This window comes from Vulpes vulpes, chromosome X, assembly GCF_048418805.1.
Source record: "Vulpes vulpes isolate BD-2025 chromosome X, VulVul3, whole genome shotgun sequence".
NCBI classification, from domain to species: domain Eukaryota; kingdom Metazoa; phylum Chordata; class Mammalia; order Carnivora; family Canidae; genus Vulpes; species Vulpes vulpes.
In genome coordinates this window covers 22386479-22408446 of record NC_132796.1, presented here as the reverse complement: position 1 = coordinate 22408446, position 21968 = coordinate 22386479, and the positions used below count along the sequence as shown (strand labels likewise).

Below are 21968 nucleotides of genomic sequence, written 5' to 3'. Positions count from 1 at the left end.
TTAATCTCTAATTGAAATTTCACCCCAAGCAGGGTTTTCGTATTGAAATTTATAATAAGGAGATTTTCCATGTTGTTGGTAGATTGTGTTTCAGGCTTTTTAATTTTATTTTTTTTCAAATAGGAACAATCAGTTTCTAAGCTGTGACATAACAAAAGCTCCTACCAATTCTAATGTACTAAAATACAATTGAAGTAACTTGCTAGCCTGGGGGAAAAATAACTAAATAAATGTGCATTATGATATTAACTTTTCATTTTTCAAGGCAGAGATTAGAGTTTATGTCTGAAAGTTAATGTTCTGTTACTAAAAATTCTGATATCTAGTCAGTTTTCTAATTTAAAAGGCCAACTGATTGTCATTGCTTGCACTGAAAAACTATCATTCGTTTCCTTTCTCCCTCTGTTTCTTTCTTCCTTCTATCCTTCCTCCATCTCTGTCTCTCACACATTCTTTCTTCCTTTCTTTTAATCTCTCTCTCTCTCTCCCTCTCCCTCTCCCTCTCTTTTTCTGGCTCATTTACACATGTAGGTGTAGGCCCTGGAAGAACTCTACTGGATATTTGAAAATAACATTCTGATTTAAAAAAAAAAAATCTAGTGGTGAATGTGCTGCCATATGGCAGGTGAAGGCACCCTGCATATGACTCCTATAAACAGGTTCAAATATGCTGGTCCATGTCAACCTTGTGGTAGAGCAGCTGTTTAACCCATTCAAACTGGAAATAAATGAATACCAAACAAGTGAGAGCACTTAAAAGCTATTCATTTGCAGCTTGCTATAGCAAGAGAGTGAGCCACCATCACTTGAGTTTGGGCAAAGATTCAAAAGCAGGAAGGTGAGGGGTAAAGCTTTATAGAGGAAAAAAGGGAAAGCTTTCAAGTATGCCCTCATGGTTGAATAGAGATAGTGGCCTGAATTTCTCTAAGTCTGACTAATAGATAATAGTTGGCTTCCTGGGCTGATTAGTATAAATAGAAAATTGGTTTCTTGGGCAGGTTGCTGCAGGTTGTGGGTGAGAGTTCTCTTTCTGTGTACGGTTTGGCCCTTGTCCGTTTGCATTTCAGTTCTTCAAAACTGAAGATTGAAATCACTGTTTAATGGATACAAAGTTTCAGTTTTATAAGGTGAGGAGAGTTCTGGGTAGTGATGGTTGTACAAAAATATGAATGTTCTTCATACCCCTGAACTATACACTTTAAAATGGTTAAAATAGTGAATTGTGTATTATAAGTATTTTATCACAATAATATAATTGGGAAAAAAAGAAACCTTTGTACAGGAACACAATTTGAATAGAACATTCCTCTCATTATGCAAAGAATATAAAGCTTTGAAAAGAAACTGCAAATAGCCCTCATCTCAAAGATTCATTCCATTGCTTATGTTTTTCGGGGTTTTTTTCTTAATTAATTTTTATTTTATTTTGATTCCAGTATAGTTAACCTACAGTGTTGAATTAATTTCAGGTATATAATATAGTGATTCAACAAATCTTTATATTACTCAGTGATCATCATGGTGCATATACTCTAAATCCCCTTCACCTGTTTCCCCCATCCCTCCCCCACCTCCCCTCCAGTAACCATTAATTTGTTCTCTATAGTTAATCTATTTTTTGGTTTGTCTCTTTTTTTTTCCTTTATTCATTTGTTTTGTTTCTCAAATTCCACATATGAGTGAAATCGTATGGTGCTTGCCTTTTTCTGACTGACTTATTTTGCTTAGCATTATATCCTCGAGATCCATCTATGTCGTTGTAAATGACAAGATTACATTCTCTTTTATGGCTGAGTAATATTCCATTGAATATGCATACCACATCTTCTTTATCCATTCATCAGTTGATGGACACTTGAGCTATTTCCATACTGTGGCTATTGTAGATAATGCTGTCATAAACATTGGGTGCATGTCTCCCTTTGAATTAGTGTATCTGTATTCTTCAGGTAAATACCTAGTAGAGCAATTGCTGGATCATAGGGTAGTTCTTAACTTTTTGAGTAACCTCCGTTCTATTTTCCAGAGTGGCTGCGCCAGTTTGCCTTCCCACCAGCAGTGCCCAAGGGTTCCTTTCTCTCCGCATCCTCACCAACACTCTTTGCTTCTTGTGTTGTTGATTTTAGCCATTCGGACAGGAATGAAGTGATATCTCATTGTAGTTTTGATATGCATTTCCATGACAATAAGTGATCTTGAGCATCTTGTCATGTGTCTATTGGCCATCCAGATGTCTTCTTTGGAAAAATGTCAGTTCATGTCTTCTGCCCATTTTTAAAATGGATTATTCCTTTTATGGGTGTTGAGTTTTAGAAGTTCTTTATATATTTTGGATACTAACCCTTTATTGGATATGTCATTTGCAAATATTTTCTATTCAGAAGATTGCCTTTTAGTTTTGCTGAGTGTTTCCTTCATTGTATAGAAGCTTTTTATTTGGAAGTAGTCCAAATAGTTTATTTTTTATCTTGTTTCCCTTGCCTCATGAGACATATCTAGACAGAAGTTGCTATAGTTGATGTCAAAGAACTTCTGCCTGTGTTCTTTTCTAAAATTTTTATGGTTTCAGATCTCACATTTAGATCTCTAATACATTTTGAATTTATTTTTGCATATGGTGTAAGAAAGTGGTACAGTTTCATTTTTTGCATGTTCCTGTCCAGTTTTCCCAACACCATTTATTGAGGAGACAATCTTTCTTCCATTCGATATTTTTTCCTGCTTTGTTGCAGATTGACCGAATAATTGTGGGTTCATTTCTGGTTTTTCTATTCTGTTATCTTGATCTTGTGTCTATTTTTGTGGGAGTACCATACTGTTTTGATCACCACAGCTTTGTAATATGACTTGAAGTCTAGAATTGTGATGTCTCCAGCTTCTTTTTGTTTCTCAAGGTTGTTTTGGCTTCTTGGGGTCTTCTGTGATTCCATACAAATTGCAGGCTTATTTGTTCTAGCTTTGTGAAAAATGGTGGTATTTTGATAGGAATTGTATATTTAATATAGATTGCTTTGGGTAGCATAGACATTTTAACAATGTTTGTTCTTTCATTCCATGAGCGTGGAATGTCTTTCCATTTCTTTGTGTCATCATCAATTTCTTTTGTCAGTGTTTTATAGTTTTCCAAGTATAGGTCTTCAGCTCTTTGGTTAGGTTTACTCCTAGGTATCTTCTTGTTTTTAGTGCAGGTGTAAATGGGATTGATTCCTTAATTTCTTTCTGCTACTTTATTATTGTTGTATAGAAACGCGATGGATTTTTTTACACTGATTTTGTATCCTGTGACTTTAGTGAATTCATTTATCAGTTCTAGCAGTTTTCTGGTAGAATATTTTTGGGTTTTCTCTGTATAGTCTCATGTCATCTGCAAATAGTCAAAGCTTTACCTCTTCTTTTTGGATTTGGATGCCTTTTATTTTGTCTTGTTGTCTGACTGCTGTGTCTAGGACTTCCAGTACTATGTTGAATAAAAGTGATCAGACTGGACATCCCTGTTTTGTTCCTGACCATAGAAGAAAAGTTCTCATTTTATATCCCCATTTAAGATGGTACTAGTTGTAGGTTTTTTTCATATATGATGAAAAGGTATGATGTTGAGGTATGTTCCCTCTAAACCTACTTTATTGAGAGTTTTTTATGATGAATATTGTTGTACTTTGTCAAATGCTTCTTCTGTGTCTATTGAAAGGATCATATGGTTCTTCTTTCTTTTATTAATTTGATGTATCATATTGATTGATTTGTGAATACTTAGCCACCCTTGCAATCTAGGAATAAATCCCACTTGATCATGGTGAATGATGTTTTTAATGTATTGTTGAATTCAGATTGCTATTATTTTATTGAGGATTTTTTGCATCTATGTTCACGAGGGATATTGGCCTGTAGTTCTCTTTTTTAGTGGTGTCCTTATCTGGTTTTTGTATGAGGGTAATGCTGGCCTGATAGAAGGAATTTGCAAGTTTTCCTTCCCTTTCTATTTTTTTTGGAATAGTTTGAGAAGAATAAGTATTAACTGTTCTTTAAATATTTGGTAAAATTTGTCTGTGAAGCCATCTGGTCCAGGACTTTTGTTTGTTTGGAGATTTTTTAAAAATACTAATTCAATTTCCTTGGTGGTTATCAATCTGTTCAAATTTTCTATTTATTATTGTTTCAGTTTTGGTAGTTTATATATTTCTAGGAGTTAATCCATTTCTTCCAGGTTATCTAATTTGTTGCCATAGTTTTTCATAATATTCTTTTATAATTGTTTATATTTGTGTGGTGTTGGTTCTTATTTCTCTTTTCTCATTTGTGATTTTATTTATTTGAGTCCTTTCTCTTTTTTCTTCATAAGTCTGGACAGAAGTTTATCAAAATTTTTTTTAAGTTTATCAATTTTATTGATTTTTTTCCCCCCAAGGAACCAGCTCCTGGGTTTCATTAATCTGTTCTGTTTTGGTTTTTGTTGTTGTTGTTGTTGTTGTTGTTGTTTGTTTTTGTTTTAGCTTTTATATCATTTATTTCTGCTCTAATCTTTATTGTTTCCTTCCTTCTGCTGGATTTAGGCTTTGTTTGTTCTTTTTCTAGCTCCTTTAGGTATAAGGTTAGGTTGTTTATTTGAGATTTTTCTTGCTTCTTGACATAGGCCTGTAATGCTATGAACTGCTGCATTCCAAAGGTTTTGGACTATTGTGTTTTCACTTTCATTTGTTTCTATGTATTTTTTAAAATTTCTTCTTTTGGGACGTCTGGGTGGCTCAGCAGTTAAGCGTTTGCCTTCACCCCAGGGTGTGATCCTGGAGTCCAGGGAGTGAGTCCCCACATCAGGCTCCCTGCATGGAGCCTGCTTCTTTCTCTGCCTATGTCTCTGCCTCTCTCTCTGTGCGTCTCTCATGAATAAATAAATACAATCTTTAAGTAAATAAGTACATAAATAAATTTCTTCTTTTAATTCCTTCTTGACCCATTCATTGTTTTGCAGCATTATTATTATTTAGTGCCCCTCTGTCTCTTGTTACACTCTGTTTTAAAGTCCAATTAGTTTGATATAAGTATTGCCACTTCTCTGCTTTTTTCCAGCTTGCTGTTCATTGCATCAAGTATGTTTCTACTTTTGTTTATTGCACAATTCATCTCTAATTCTTTTTTAAATCTTTTATCTCTGTGATAAGGGTCTCCATTCTTTTCTCAAGCCCAGGGAGTATCCTTACATTGCTTTATTATCCATCAGACATGTTATTTATATCTGTTTCACTTAGATCTCTGACCATGGATTTACCTTCTTCTTTCACTTGGGATAAATTGCTCTGTCTTTGCATTTTGTTTAAGTCTTTGCCTTCTGTGTTAGAAAAGCTAGTTATATCTCCTGCTCTACATAAAGTAGTGAGTTTATGAAAAAAAGACCATGTAGTGCCAAGGACCTGGCACTTTAGGGAGTGTCTCCATTGTGTGCTGCATTCCCTCTGCCGTTGTGTTCTTGCTGCAGAGGCTCTGCTTGCCTACCATGGGCAGTGTTTGGTCCCTGGCCTAACTGGCAAGTTTTAGCTAGGTGTGTCCTGGTCTGCTTGTGAAATGAGACCTGTCACTACATCCACCAGAACTGAAGCCTGGCCATAAGATCTAGTTGGGAGACATGGTTTGGGTGGGAGCTTGTGCTGGTGTTCTGGGGGAGGGTCCGGATATGCAAGGACTGAGGCAAGTGTTCCTGAATAGGGCAGTTCTACTGGAGCACAGGGGGTAGAGCTTGGTGTAAGCAAGTTAGGCAGCCAATATTGGCACTATGCTGTTTCCTGTAGTTGGCTCTGTGTTCATGAGAGGTGGGGGAAGACAATGGAACTGGCCAGCTCCTTTTTTTTCCCAGAGTGGTGTCTGCATGAATGCTGCCTCTCAGAGACATGCTCTTAAGAGTGAATAATCTCCCCGGTGTGTGCCCGGGGCACTCTACAATTCACTCTTTCTAGGCTGTGTGCTCCCAGGTTGTTTGCCTGCCTTCTCTCCAGGAACAGGGCAGTACTCTCCAGGCTGTATCCCAGCCAAGTCTGCTGACCTTTAAAACTCCAGGCTTTAAGCCTCACTGGTTGCAGGAACTCAGGGAATTCAGCTCATCTCATTTTCCAAGTCAGTGGCTTTGGGGAAATATTCTCCTTGTGCATTCCCCTGTGTGTTCCTGTCTTTGTCACCCTTCTTGGTAACCATGGCTCCCCCCTCTTCCACAGTAGCCATGGTCCGTTTCTCCCCTAAGCCACATCTCTGTGCTTCCTACTCTCTTCGATGTGGTCTCTTTTCTCTGTTTAGTTGAGCTTTTTCTGTCAGTTTTCAGGTTGATTTCTGGGGTATTTAGGATGATTTGATAGTTATCTAGTTGCTGTATGTGATACAAGGCAAACCTAGGGTCCTATTCCATGTTCCTCTGCTGGGTCTGTTTGTTTTTTATTTTAATTGCTATACTATTAATTATACTGTTAATATACAGTTTATATTAGTTTCAGGTGCTCAATATAGTGATTTAGCACTTCCCTATAACACCCAGTGCTCATCAGAAGTGCACACCTTAATCTCCATCACCTACTTTACCCAATCCCTTATCAACCTTCCCCTGGTACCCATTAGTTTGTTTTCTATACTAAGAGTCTATTTCTTGATTTATGTCTCTCTCTCTCTCTTTCTCTCTCCCTCTGTCTGTCTTTTGCTTGTTTGGTTTCTTAAATTCTACATATTGAAATGGCTTAACAGCATAAAGTTGAACAAAAATCAAAATGGCTACACTAATGGGTCAGCAAAACTTGGTCTTAAAATAACCTTTTTCTCCTCTTCTGCAAATCTCTCCTCCTCCTTTCTCAGCCTTTTGTTTCAGGAACTTGGTACTATCTTGAAAATGACTAATGAAGCTGGCAGCAAATATGTAATTCCTATCAAAACTGGCTAGATCCGATATTTCTGTAGAAAACGTCCCAACCTCTTCCTGTGGCATGGGGGTGGGGTTGCAGTTTTTGAAAGCCATAGCCTGCTGCAGCATCCCTTGCCCAGCAAAGCAATAAAGCTATTATTCCTCCGTAACCCAACTTCCGTCTGTATTATATTTTGGCTCTGAAGCACAGAGGTGGGTTTTCAATATGAATGAAAAATATAGTATTTGTCTTCGTCTGACTTATTTCGCTGAGCATTATATTCTCTAGCTCTATCCCTGTTGTTGCAAATGGCAAGATTTCATTACTAGATTATTTTTTGAATGTGCAAGCATTGTATTTTAATTATCCCTATTTGAAAGTTCAAAAAGCTGCTTCATTATATGTTACAGTTCTCAAAGGATTTCCCAGGTTTTATCAAATTCATGTTTCAGAGTTACTTCAGGCATATTAGCAGATGCATTGTCAATCTGCTTTGCTTGTGCTTTGAATCTTTCTACAATATTGAAGTGAATAGCATGCTGTAACTTACCAAGCAGATGGTGGGAAGGTCTAGAGGCCCATGATCTGGCTCTTCCTGGTAGCTAGACCCTTGCATTAGGTTTGCCAGACAGGAGAAATTTAAGAGTCCAAATTTGTGTTGAGTTTCATGGGTTAAACATTTATAGGATCAAAGTAGCAAAATACCCATGATTTTAGGAATATAATCATTAAAAATTGGATAGTCACTTGAAGATATATTTCTCAAGTTTCTTCACTTTGCATTCATATTATGAAAGATAAAAATCACTGCCATGTCTGGCAATGCTGACCATTCCTGTGCCACCTGCCAGAGTCTTGTCCAGAGACCAAATATCAGGAGTCTCTTGGGTAAAAACCAATCATTGTTAAACCTATAACCCAGAAGACATTTGAATATTTCTTTGTTTTTAAGAACTTAAGAGATAAAAAAAAATAAATAAAAAAAAAAAAAAGAACTTAAGAGATGCCTCATGTATCGATTTGTATATTTTGTGTTTTGTCAGTGAATGTAAAGGAAGATGACGTTGCAGAAACAGGAAACTATTCCTAGAAGTTTTATTGTCAAGCTGTAAAAAAAGCTTCAGAGTATCCCTTGAGCTCATATATCCTTTTCTGATAATTCTGGTGTTCCCTAGAGTTCCAATGGGCTATATATAAATATTACATTTCTTTGCAGAGAGCTTTGATAAACTCTTTGAAGTCTTTGGAAGAGGTATTCAGAATAGAAGGTGATCCAATCTGATTGTGAATGCAAAGTAATGGGTCCAAAGAGATGACTCTCTGAATGAAAATCTTTGTTTATTGTTCCCCACCACCTAATTTCTTATATTGAAACATAAGTGCTACTGGAAAACAATTTGGAGGGAGGCTCCTCAAAAAAATTAAAAATAGAATTACCATATGATCAATCAATAAGTTGGAGAAAGACAAATACCATATGATTTCACTCATATGTGAAATTTAAGAAACAAGACAAATGAGCAAAGGGGAAAAAGAGAGAGAGGCAAACGAAGAAACAGACTTTTAACTATAGAGAGCAAATTGATGGTTACCAGAAGGGTGGTAGGTGGGGGGTTGGATTTAATAGATGATGGGTATTAAGGAGGGCACTTGTGATGAGCAGGAGTGATATATACAAGTATTAAATTACAATATTGATACTATACTATATTGATCCTATACCGTAGTATATACTATACTATTACTGTATTGATACAATTCTGACACTGATAGTACATGGTATGTTAACTAGCTGGAACTTAAATAAAAACTTTAAAAAGAAACAACAAAGAAAAAAATAAGAATGGAATAAGTGCTTAAATAAGAATTTATATATAAAATTTAATCTTTTTGAATCCTTTTGTTTAATAGTCTGTTTTTGCTTTCTCATATATTATCACTAGAAAAGCTGTCTGATATACATACTGTACTTGGTGCTATGTAAATCTTCAAAGAATATCTAAGTTGAAGAGTCTATACAGTAGGAATAAAAAAGCTGATTATATATTTCTATTTGTTTATTAGTGCTGGGTTAGGATATGAGGATATTTTTCTATAGAAAATAAATATCCAGGACCATTATACCCCTAGACTTCAGGGTGTGAGACAGCATAAAAATACAGAAATTCTCTGGACACTTTACACCTACCTCCTGAAAGAATTCCAACTAAAAGCAGAGATCCTGGTGTTAAAGAAGGAGAATAATGGATTTGAGACTAGGACCTCTGAGAGCTGGCATAGGGGCAGAATAGTTGTCCCTGTCTTCCTTTCTAGGTCTTGGACTGATTGAATAATTAAATTTAAATAAGGCAAATTTATAGGAGAAAAGCAAAATTTAGTAACATGTATACCTCCTGTATGCCTGGGAGAGAGCCAAGAAAACTGAATAACTCTCTGAAATGGGCAAAGCTATCATCTTAAATACCATCTTCAGCTAAGACAATGGATGTTGGGGTTCAGAGTCAGTAATGGGAGATTATCAGGAGAAACATAAAAAGTGAGGGTAACCATTTGCTTCAACGTGGATGGAACTGGAGGGTATTATGCTGAGTGAAGTAAGTCAATCGGAGAAGGACAAACAGTGTATGTTCTCATTCATTTGGGGAATATAGATAATAGTGAAAGGGAATATAAGGGAAGGGAGAAGAAATGTGTGGGAAATATCAGAAAGGGAGACAGAACATAAAGACTCCTAACTCTGGGAAACGAACTAGGGGTGGTGGAAGGGGAGGAGGGCGGGGGGTGGGGGTGAATGGGTGACGGGCACTGAGGAGGACACTTGACGGGATGAGCACTGCGTGTTATTCTGTATGTTGGTAAATTGAACACCAATAAAAGATTAATTTATTAAAAAAAGTGAGGGTAGGGTTATTATGCAGATTTAAGTCATTGCCTTCTCTGTTGATATGTTTCTAGACATTTAGAGTCATCCTTCTTTTCTTGGTATATAATGGAGATCTCCCTTATAAATGTAAATGTCTCTTACAAAAGGGAAACTTCTACACAGTTTTCAGAGTTTTTCCAGTGTCTGCTATTTCTTAAAAATAATCAGCCTAAAATAATCAGTATGCCAAAGAAGCATATCTTGGGAGGCAAAATGTGCTCTTCTTCACTGTCCTAGGTATAGATGAACTTAACCTCTTGGGAAGAATAGACTGGGCTCACTAAGGCAGCACCCACATGCTTGAAAGCATAATGAATTGCAGCATTATTTGAATGAGTTGAGGGTGATAAAGAAGATTCATTAAGACTGTAAAGAAAATATAAATGGAGATGTTCAAAAGTGACTAAGATGTATAGAGATAAGGAAGTATATTGTACCATTATCTGCAGAGGTAGAAGCAGTTGAACCAGAAAACCGACTTGACATTCATATTCAACCACCAGTCCAAGACACCTTCACTTACAATGAATGGATGGACATAATTAATATTTTCAATTCTCTCCTGAGTTCAGAGAGGAAAATCCTCTCTGAAGACCGAGAAATTGGGATTTTATTCAAGTTGAGGAGAGTAACTCTGCAGCTGAGTTGGTGAAAAAAGGAAGGGCAGTTTTGCAGTTACCTTAGTACCACCATCTTCCCCATAGTTCTCAAATAGGTGTGCCCAGAATGATGTGTAATTATATACTGTTCTATAACTGTGTTAATGGTGGTAGTCAGACAAGTGTATAGATCATTGAAGGAGACTCACAGAACCCAAAATAACAAGGTTTACAAATCTACCATTTATTGCCAGGAAAGGATATAATATATAATAAGTCAAATCTTTAGAGAGTCAGGATATGCATCACAACCACAGGCTACCAAAAAAAAAAAAAAAAAAAAAACAAAACAAAACAAAACAAGCAAACAAAAAAAAAACAAAAAAACAAAAAAAACAAAACAAAAAAAAAACAAAAGAAAACGACCACAGGCTACCTCACAACAAGGGATTGGAAAGGTTGTAAGCAGGCTCCGGTCATCCTTCCCAATGGTCCTTCTTTATCACTTGGATCAGGAATTGCCAACATTTGCACGGAGCCAGTGATGCCAAGATGGAATCTCAGCCAGACCTTCTTACACCTTTCTGGTCATATTGCTGTGTAACCAACCCCAGTAACAACTATCAGTAATGCTGCTGTTATCAGGTGTAAATCATCAATCAGGTGCAAACCATCAATTTAACTTAATAAACAGTGCTGGCAAAGTGGCACAAAATGTGCTGAAACTTGCCTTGGACCTGTGGTAACAAAACAGTACTGGTAATCATTACATTTCATTGACCATGGTCAGTACCATGCAGATACATAGAATCTCATGTGGTCTCTAGATAGTGTTACACAATTTCTTTTCCTTTAGTGCCTGCAGTTCTCCGTCATGCTGCTTAAAGAATGAAGAGATAGGGGCGCCTGGGTGGCCCAGTGGTTGAGCATCTGCCTTTGGCTCAGGGCATAATCCCGGGGTCCTGGGATCGAGCCCTGCATCAGGCTCCCTGCAGGGGACTTGCTTCTCCCTCTGTGTCTGTCTCTGCCTCTGCCTCCCTCTCTGTGTCTCTCATGAATAAATAAACAAGATCTTTTTTAAAAAAATGCTTTAAAGAATGAAGAGGTAAACCAGGCAAAGAGTAGTGGGCAACAAAGCAAAGGTTATTAAGTGATAGTACAAAGCTCCCGAGGAGGGAGGGGACCTGAGAGGTTTGCCATCAGAGTTTCTAAATCTAGGGGGTTTTATGGGCTTTGTTAGCACACTGTTTTAATCTGATTAACCTTCCATTTGCCTGTCATCCTATCAGGTTTTTGTCCATTTATGTAGGAAAGGGTGGAGGGCTCCTTCCAGGATGATGTAAAATCATCCTGAGGATGGTTTCCTCTTAGGGCAGGGGAGGGGGGCGGTTTGTCCCTGCCTGCCTTTCTTTCCACTATCCTTCATTAGTAGTATCAAGATTGAGTTGAGTTGTAGGACACCCAGCTGTTGTCTGGAGATTTGCTTGGTGCTGTGTAGGAAACACCCCCTTCCTTCCACACATTAGAAATTGAGTCTCAGAACCATTTGGATAATATCATCATATTATTTTTTCATTTGCTTATTTTTCAAATGTTGCTAATCCTTCCTAAATACAACATGAGCTTATTAAACTGTTTCTCCGTATTATTTTCTATATAAGCAAGTGTATCAAGATAATTTCCTAGTCTCCTTTGAATTATTATTATCATCCTCATTCTTGGTTGGGCTTTCTCTGTTCACTGGGTTTTTTCTTACTTTGTTTATTTACATAGTTTCTTGAAAAAGAGAGCATGAGAAAAAGGTAGTATGAGTTATTGTATGTCTAAAATATATTTGTTTTCTTGACGGATGGTTTGGCTCAAAGTAGTTTGAAATAACTGTTCCTCAACATTTTTGTTTCTTTTTCTTCGAGTTTCCTTTGTTGCTGTTGGGAAGTTCATGGTTGTTCTATAGGAAAATTTTCCTTTCTTTTCACTTGAAAGTATTTCGGATATTTTCTATAAGCCACATTCTTTTCTCTTATCCAGTTATTTTGGTTATTACCTTCAAAGCAATGTTAATTAATAGTACTAATAATGGACACCTTTTTTCTTCTGTATAACTCTTGGTGGAATTCTTTTAGGTGTCCTCATTAATCACATTAGTTGTAAAATCACCTTTGTCTTCACACAAAATCTTTCTTCTTTCACTATTGACACATTAGAATTGGTGATCCTCCTTATTGTGCTTCATTTCTACATCCATGCTTTGACTTCTGTATGCTCTCCTTTCTCGGTAAGATTGCTCTCTTTATTCACTTTGTTCAGCATTTGAATCTTTACCCTTTCCTCTACAAACCAATAGGGTTTTAAAACATGTGCGTATCTCATATTATTAAAACAATAAAAGTTCTTTTTTCTCATGGTGCTCTTCATATCTCCATTGAACAATTTAGATATGCTCATAGTCTCTGCTTCAAAAATTCCATTTATTTTCCATCAACCACATTCTAGTTGCTATTCATGTTACTGCCTCTAATCTTGTCAATGAAATCTTTCAATATCTATCCTGTTGATAAAACTGCTGGATGAGGGGCACCTGGGTGGCTCAGTGGTTGAGCGTCTGCCTTTAGCTCAGGTCGTGATCCGGGGATCCTGGGATTGAGTCCTGCATCGGCTTCCCCACAGAGAGCCTACTTCTCCCTCTGTCTGTATCTCTGCCTCTCTCTCTGTGTCTCTCATGAATAAATACGTAAATAAATCTTTAAAAAAGAAACAGTGGGTGAAACTGTATTTTATAAAACCGAAGTTTTCAAAAATGTTAATCACTTCTTTATCCTTTAAAAAACTCTTCCTTCATTTTTTATCACAGCGTGTTCTCTTTTCTTTTTATAACTCTGGGTGTTTTGTTTTGTTTTGTTTTTCTTGTTGAGGAATTTTATCCTGCCCATGAATGTTGAAGTTCTTTGGGTTTCAGTCCGAGGCTTTCTCCTTTGCTTGATGGACAGCCCTCTCTCTGGACAGTTCCACTACTCCCAGGACTTCAGTGGCTGTCTGTCACATAGCTAACATATAAACTAACATTTCCAAGTGTTTGCCTCCAGGCCTAGGTATTCCCTTCATCTTCAGTTGCAAGAAGCCAACAGCCTTTAGATATTTCTGCTTGGATTTCTTATAGGAACTTCACCCTAATCATATCCAGGTGATAGGGTTATCTTTACTACCAGAACTGCTCCTCATGAATTATCTCTACCATGTTGAATAATGCACTTACTCTAACAATAAAATTAAACCTTTTTTCTTAACTATTTTTTCCACTACATGCCCAGTTTCCAATAAATCACCTAATCTGTTGACTATATATTTTAAATGCCTTTATAAATTGGTCATAAGAAACTAACATTGGTGGATTTGTCATGCCCAGATTCAGACTGAGATTTTAGTCTTTTGAAAACTTTATTCCTAGGACAGCTGGGTGGCTCAGCAGTTGAGCACCACCTTCAGCCCAGGGCGTGATCCTGGAGTCCTGGAATGAAGTCCCACATTGGGCTCCCTGCATGGAGCCTGCTTTTCTCTCTGCCTATTCCTCTCTCTGTGTCTCTCATGAATAAAATCTTAAAAAAAAAAAAAAAAAAAACACTTTATTCCTGTCTGCCTTGGATTGGTCTCCTTTTTCTTAAGTACCACAGACATTGTCACTTAATTACATTGTATTGCACAGTATGTCAAATATTGATTTATTGTTTCTATTTTACATTAGATTATAAACTTTCTAAAAATCTGAGCTTTTCTTTCCAGTCATTGAAAAACTAACAACTAGCAAAATGGCAGGTTTAGTGTGCTCAATAAACATAGCTCAAATTAATTAATTAAAGAAAACATCTGAGATGATTTATGATGTGTTGTCATTTTAATGATTGTCTCATAGTCCAAAAGAGACAAAATATATTAATTATATTTCCTTAAGAAAAACTTTGCCTGACAAAACCCAAAGATGAAGAAGAGGAAGCCAATATACCTTTAAGTGTTATTTTTGTGAAATCATGTATCCCATACAAAAGTTTCATTATTTTATAATTGAGACAAATTTAATAATAGTGTGGTCTTTTTGACCAGAGCCAATACTGTGAGTTAAAGAAGAGCATACTCACCATCAATTTTGTTCCATTGAGTTTATTGAGTTTCATTATATAATTGGATGTGAAGAAATCAAAATCATTCCAAAGATGCCATCCTTAGAAAGAGACAGTTACAGGTAGCCTTTATTTAAGTTTGTGTGCTCCTTATATTTACTTGTTTATTTAGTTATTCATGTTTCAGAGCATGCATGCATGTGGTAGATTACATTTGACTTCCTGATCCTTCACTTCTGCCTGTGTGCACACACTTTGCCATATTATTTGTAGCCTCTCCCCTCTTATCTTGCTTTGGCTAATGAAGTGTTAGTATATGTAATGTAAATAGAGACTTGAAATGAGCTTGCACATTAGTTTATACATTCCCTTGTGCCTCTGTCATTACCATGAAAACATTCCTGACCTAGTCTAATGGAGAATGAAAGACATTTGGACACAGCCAAGTCCCCCAGACAAAGCCAGCCTAGAAGAGTTGACCATCAGATCACACCTCAGAACATGTGGATGAACCCAGTTAAGATAGGCAAAAATGCTGAGCTGACATCCAACAGAGCATATGAGTAATAAACGCTAAATGTTGTATGCCACTGAAGTTTTGTAGTTTGTTACGTAGTAGAAGATAACTGGTATGTTACAAGCCTTTCTGTATTTGTAGTTCATTCAAGGTAGTTTCTGAAGAAACATGGAAAAGTTATTGTCATGCAGGTGGCAAATTTGAAATAAGTTTCTTTAAATAATTCAACAAAGTATTAAAAATATTCTGATTTTGTCAGTAAATCATAAAGAAACAAATTCAAGGAGTATTTAATAGTACAGAATTTCTCTTTGAATGTATTGAGCATCCCTCCTTCACTACTTCAGCTCTAAAACAGGTGTCAAATGGCAGAGACAATGTTACCTGTAAAACATTTCCTCTTCTTGCATCCAGATGAATTCACTTACCTGTCTGCCTTGTAGTTTGGCTAGAGTTGTGTTCTGAAGTTTTTACCAATAATGACATGTGAGAAATGTGTTGTTTATGCTTGAAGGCAATAAGGATGGATATGGGTTCTTCATGTTCATTGTCTCTCCTTTATGTGTAGCTAAAAATGAATAAACACATTTTAGTAGTAAGGCTTTGCCAAAAAGAAATCCAGATCCACACTGTACTTATGAGGGAAAGTCACTGAGCAGACCATGGCATGAGTAAGAAATAAACTTTGGTCTATTTGTGTATTATGGCAGCTAACAATAGTTATTCTAAGTAATACAGGGTTACATTCTCAAAATCCTTAAATACTTTGTGGGTGAATATTCTAGATACAATATTGTATTCATTGTCTATTGTGGCATAACATATTTAACGCAAACTTAGTAACTGCAAACAACACTGTTGATTATTTAACAGTTTCTGTGGGTCAGGAATTTAGGAGTGACTTAAGTGGGTCATTTTGACAGAGGATCTCTTCTGAGATTGCATTCATGGAGTTGGTTGGGGTTACAATCATTTGAAGTAAAAGATCCACTTCCATACTCATGTGCTTGTTGGCAAACTTCATTTCCTTGTCATGTATGTCTCTTTGTAGGCTTCTATGAGTATCTTCATGATAAAACAGCTAGCTCTCCCTGTATCAAATGATTCAAAGAGAGAGAATGCCACAGTCTTTTATAATCTAATATCTGAAGTGATACACCATTACTTCTGCTGTATCTTGTTGACTACACAAGTCAACTGATACGCTGGAGGCATGAATACCAGGAGAAGGGATCACTGGGGAACATCTGAGAGTCAAGCTGCCACAAACAGAATAGAGAATGAAGCAGCCTGAGATACACTGAAGAGTACATGCTGTGCTAGAGTAATTCTAGTTATGCTTTTTACAACACTATATAGGTCAAAAAAGCAAGTCTGCCACTCTTATTACAACTGAAAAGAAGTACTCATTTTAAAACACTGTATGGATCAGTGGGAAAGATGGGTAACAAGATGTTTAGATGAAAGAGAAAATTATATACTATTGGATTATTTGTTGTTTTCAGATTGTATCAAGAGAAAAAAAGAGAAAATATCCTTTTGTGTACCTAATTTGAAATGGTAAGGTCTTCTTTTACTTCAGTTAGAGTTGAGGGGCAGGTGGTATAATTGTCTGTTTTGAGCTGGAGTACTGAGTAGCTATCATTATATATACATTAAGATAATGTAGAAATGTAATTTCCATAAAATGCCATCATGATAATCATTAAGTCATTTTGCCCACTGTAAAGAAGACCCTAAAGAAAGCATCTGCTAAATTTTAATTCTCAGTACTTGTTTTTTTAAAAAAAAAAAAAACCATAAAAATTGTGGTTGTATCTTGATTCTCATGAATATAGCTCTCCTTCCTTAATGTTTCTTTTTGCCATATATTCAATATTTACAAAAAAGAAATGTAGGAGTTGGAGGAACATAACTATAAAAATAATTCCCATGTAAGTGGCTCATGAATTGAGGGGAAAAAGAGGTGGGTTGAATATTAAGGAATGTAAAAGGAAAACTCTGTATATAATATAATTTCTGGAACTTGGAAAAAATAGAGGTGTATATTTCTAACATAGATTAATGGTATCAAATAATGGCATCTGCATTTGATAGAGGCAGAAGGAAGAACTCAGAATCTGAGAAGGACAAGAAAATTAGATAATAGATTTTGTTCTATTTGAAATGTCACAATTTTGTTTTCGGTTTACAGATAAATCCCACAGTCTTGTTGCTATGGGTGTATATATATTTGTATATATGATCTTTAATCACACAGTTAACGTGAAAATGTATACCTGCTTATCTTTCTGTTGTGACAGTTAATTGTCACATTTCATAGAACAATTACCAAACCTCTGTATTGGAAAAATTCACATGGCAGATAAAGAAAATGAATTATAGCCTATATGATATTCCCCTAAGGGAGTTCCGTTAAAATGGAAATGACTATCGAAGAGGTCCAGATTAAGGAAAAATAGTAAATCACAAAAATTACCACATCATTGTTTTTATTATTATGAATAGCAGCTTCAGGTTTCTGTAATGACACCTTGTCTATCAATGATGATAGAAGAGCTGTTCAGAAAGAGAAATCGTAAGGTATCTAAAATATACCTGTTTATGTGCACATCTAAGCAGATTGTTTTAGAAATCAATATATAGGGATCCCTGGGTGGCGCAGCGGTTTGGCGCCTGCCTTTGGCCCAGGGTGCGATCCTGGAGACCCGGGATCGAATCCCACGTCGGGCTCCCGGTGCATGGAGCCTGCTTCTCCCTCTGCCTATGTCTCTGCCTCTCTCTCTCTCTCTCTCTCTCTCTCTCTCTCTGTGACTATCATAAATAAATAAAAATTAGAAAAAAGAAATCAATATATAGTGTTGATTTTATGCTCTATAACCATATAATGTTGATTGCATTTTCAGTTTTTCATAGCAACTTGTGGGTCATCATTAAGGTATGATAATTGTCATAGTAGTGATCTTGGATTTGATCTGAACTTGCTGCTCCTATTTTTAGTTGTGCGATATCTGATGATCTGATGCTCACATCTTCAGTTGGGAAATGAAGGTAATAATGCCTGCTTCAAAGGACATTTGTAAGGATTAAATGAGCAGCATATGTACAAATAATTAAGAGTCTGAAAGGCACTACAAAAATTTTGGTTACCACTCATCTCCATCCTGTGCTGGAATGCTGTTTCTCCTTTTTTTTTTTTTTTCTTTTCTTTTCTTTTTTTTTTTTTTTTTTTTTTTAAGAATTACCTAAAAAACTTATTCTTCTCTTTTGTAATCCTGACTTATACATGGATGTTTTTGGCATTATGCTATTGGTCTAAGGATTTTATTTTATTTTATTTTATTAAGATTTTATTTACTTATTCATGAGGGAGAGAGAGAGAGAGAGAGAGAGGCAGAGAGAGAAGCAGGCTCCATGCAGGGAGCCCAGGATCACACCCTGGGCTGAAGGCAGTGCTAAACCACTGAGCCACCTAGGCTGCCCTGGTCTTTGTTTCTCCTTTTTTATGCATCATTCTCCTTTTCTGCCATCTTCTGCCATTGTCATTGTTCCTGCTGTCATAGTGCGGGTCTCTAAAAGTCCCTGCACTTACAGCCTACTTACAGCCTGCTATTTCTGATTTGCTGGGCACTAAAAATCAAACTAGAACAAAAAACAAACTACCTGAGTAGCTTGTTGAAATTTTTGCGTTAAATAAATAATGCTGTAATTTCAAGGCTCTGGCTTAAAATAGGAGGCAGTGGTAATGCAGTAACGTGGTAGCCTTATTTGGAATGATCTGGTTCATCTACTAGTTATTTACCTTCTAGTTTCTGGTCGAGTTCCAGAAAGATGAAATCCAACAAGTGTGAAACTAGAACAAATAAAATGTTATATAGCGTTGTATTTGGACATAATGTATGAATATATAAACATATTTATAGATGTATAAAGTAACACAGCTCTTCCCTAGATAATAATCTGTCCACATGGAGTTTGCTTACTGTTTCTCAAATCTAATGCCTTATCTTGAGTCATTCTCCTATGAACCATCTCAAGAAAAAACACAATTTTATTTCTAACATACTTTTCCATGCACTGCCACACTAAAGTCACAGCATAACGTTAGTGTTGTTAATCATAAGCTGATAAATATGTTTAATATTCAACCAGGTAAATAGTATAATACAGGTATTTTTAAAAATCCCTTCCATTGTTTCCTTTAGCTCCTGTGTGTACCAGTATCGGACAATGTAATGTCCTGTCCCATATAGGCTGATTTTTTCACTGTCTCCCACACTAGTCTATAAATGCCTCTAGAGCACAAATCATATCCTTGTTCTCCTTGTATTACAAATAAACCACATAAGACTGGTATTTAGTTATTCTCAATAAATGTTTTTTGACTGGTTGGATAAAATATGGGAACGAAGAGGAGAGATGACTAATACAGCCAAAGGTAGAGAAAAATTCATTTACACATTAACATTTAGGGACGCCTGAGTGGTTCAGTCAATTGAGTGTCTGCCTTCAGCTCAGATAATGATCCCGGGGTCCTGGATCAAGCCCTGAGTCCTGCTCCCTGCTCAGCAGGGAGCCTGCTTCTCCCTCTGCCCCTCCTGTGTGTTCTCTCTCTCTCCTCTCAAATAAATAAAATCTTTTTTAAAAAAAACATTTTATATCTCTCTCTTTCTACACACCTCTCTCTTTTTGATTTTCTATTTTTTGGATTCACTTTTCTTTTTCTTCAAATCCATGTAGGTGTAATTCACACATCATTGATGCCACCTATTGTAAGTGTTCGATTCAGTGAGTTTTAATAATTCTCTGCAGTTGTTTATCTACCGCTGTCATCCAGAACACATCACACCATCAGGTTTCCATATGCCCATGTATAGTTGGCATTACCAACTATACAATGGCACTACCATTCCAGGCCTCAGGCAACTACTCATCCACTTTATGTATCTACAGTTGTCTTTTTCTCAAAATTCCGTACAAATTGAAAATATAATATATGGTCCTTAGTTACTGGCTTCTATCGCTTAGCATAGTGTTTTCAAGCTTCATTCATGCTTGTAGCATGTATTGGGACTTCGTTCTTTTTTTGCTCAGATGTGTTCCATTGCATGCTATGTTTTGTTCATCCATTCATCTTGGTTTTACAGACCTACTCTTTTTGGGGGAGTTTAATCTTTCTTTGAGCTCTGCCAATTTTAGGATAATTCCTGAGCCTGGCTGCCCTCCTCCAGCTGCAGGAGAGAGAATCTTTTTATAAGCTTCCCAGGAGGCTTTCTGGTTTTTACACTTGACTTTTAATTGTCAATTAATCACTATAAGCCTTTAAAAAAAAAACAAAAACAAAAACAAAAAAACCCGACTATTCCCCAAGTGTCAATTATGTACAACAGTATCTATTTCCACTGTCTTTATAGAGACTACTTCCTTTATTTTTCTCAAATGCCTGATATTATCATCACACCTACTTGTTTATTTCCTTTTACTAGAATACCACCCCGGGTAACCAGAGTAAAAATTCTAAACATTTTACTGTTACTTGTTCTAGGGAATATGTGTGCTCTACCTACATTAGTAGTAGAATCCTCATTACTAGCTCAGCAGTCGAAAATACTGGATATCTGACTACTTCTGGCCCAACTATTGAAGGTGGGGTTCCCCAGAAAGCAAACTCAAGGATAAAGATGAATGTGCACAGATTTTATTAGGGAGTGCCCTTGCCATCAACATTAGTCAGCAGGAAGAGGGAGGAAAGCAGGATTTCACAGAAAGGGGAGGTCAGGCTGCCGTGCAGGGTCAATGAGAGCTTCAGACAGCAGGATGAGGAGGAGCTCTGGCGTTGAGGTGGCCCCAGAAGTGGGGCAAGGGAGGCAGGCCTTCATACCCTACCCCCACACTGACCAGTAACAGTGACCGTGAGCAAGCTAACTCCTTCAGTGGAGCCGCTTCTGGAGGAGATCTAATAGATTAAGGCTGTCTCTCTTGCTCACTCTCTTTTTTCTTTTTTTAAGATTTTATTTATTTGAGAGAGCAGGGAGAGAGGCATGGGGAAAGGGAGAAAGCAGGCTCCCCACTGAGCAGAGAGCCCAATATGGGGCTGGATCCCGGGACTCTGGGATCAGGACCTGACCCAAAGGCAGATAGATGCTTAAGGGACTGAGCCACCCAGGTGGCCCAATTACAGCTGTCTTTCAGCACCACTCAGCATCTGGCGAAATAAATCCTTCTGTCCTGAAGGGGGATCCAAGTGGTGTAACACAGCACCCACTACATAGAGCCAAAAAGACTTTGTAGTGATTGATATAAGGGCTGTGAGGTAAATTGAGGTATCAAGGATGAACCCAAGGTTTAGGGCCTGAGCAACCAGAAGGATAGAGTTGTTGTTAACTGAGATGGCAAAGGCTCTAAGTGAAGATTTTTGAGGGAGATTTCAGGAATTTCATTTGGGCTGTGTTGGGTGTGAGATGTCGATTAAACGTCCAAGTACATATGTGAAGTTGACAGTTGGATATATAAGTCTGTCAAAGACTCAAGGTGATTTTATTAATAACTGCCAGTATTTTTCAACTGCACTTTCCAATTCTTGTGTTGTTACTTTGTTTTTGTTTTCTGGTGACCTTTAAAAATATATTCAGTCAACATCTTTAGCTGAAGTACTAGGTGGTTCTATTTACTCAAACCTTAGAAATCTAAGAATATATATATATTTCCAAACTTGAATGGCAACGTGAGTGTTTTAATTCCTACGAAATGCTTAACTCTTCTTACCTTACATATTACTGTCTTTTTTCATGCATATGTATTTGTGACTGTTCCTAGACTTTTTCTCTTCAGTTGTAGTTTATTCTCATAGAATCCATGCTTTAATTATTGTTTGTTGACTCATCCTTGCACATAATCAACAGAAAAAATCTATCTACACCCAGTGTTTGAAGATACTTAAGATAC

At 36.8% G+C, this 21968-nt stretch overlaps 1 pseudogene; it reads right to left on the bottom strand.

The window, feature by feature from the left end:
- Positions 1-7285: 7285 nt before the first annotated feature.
- LOC140596102 (archaemetzincin-2-like) lies at positions 7286-19040 on the bottom strand (annotated as a pseudogene).
- Positions 19041-21968: the final 2928 nt, after the last annotated feature.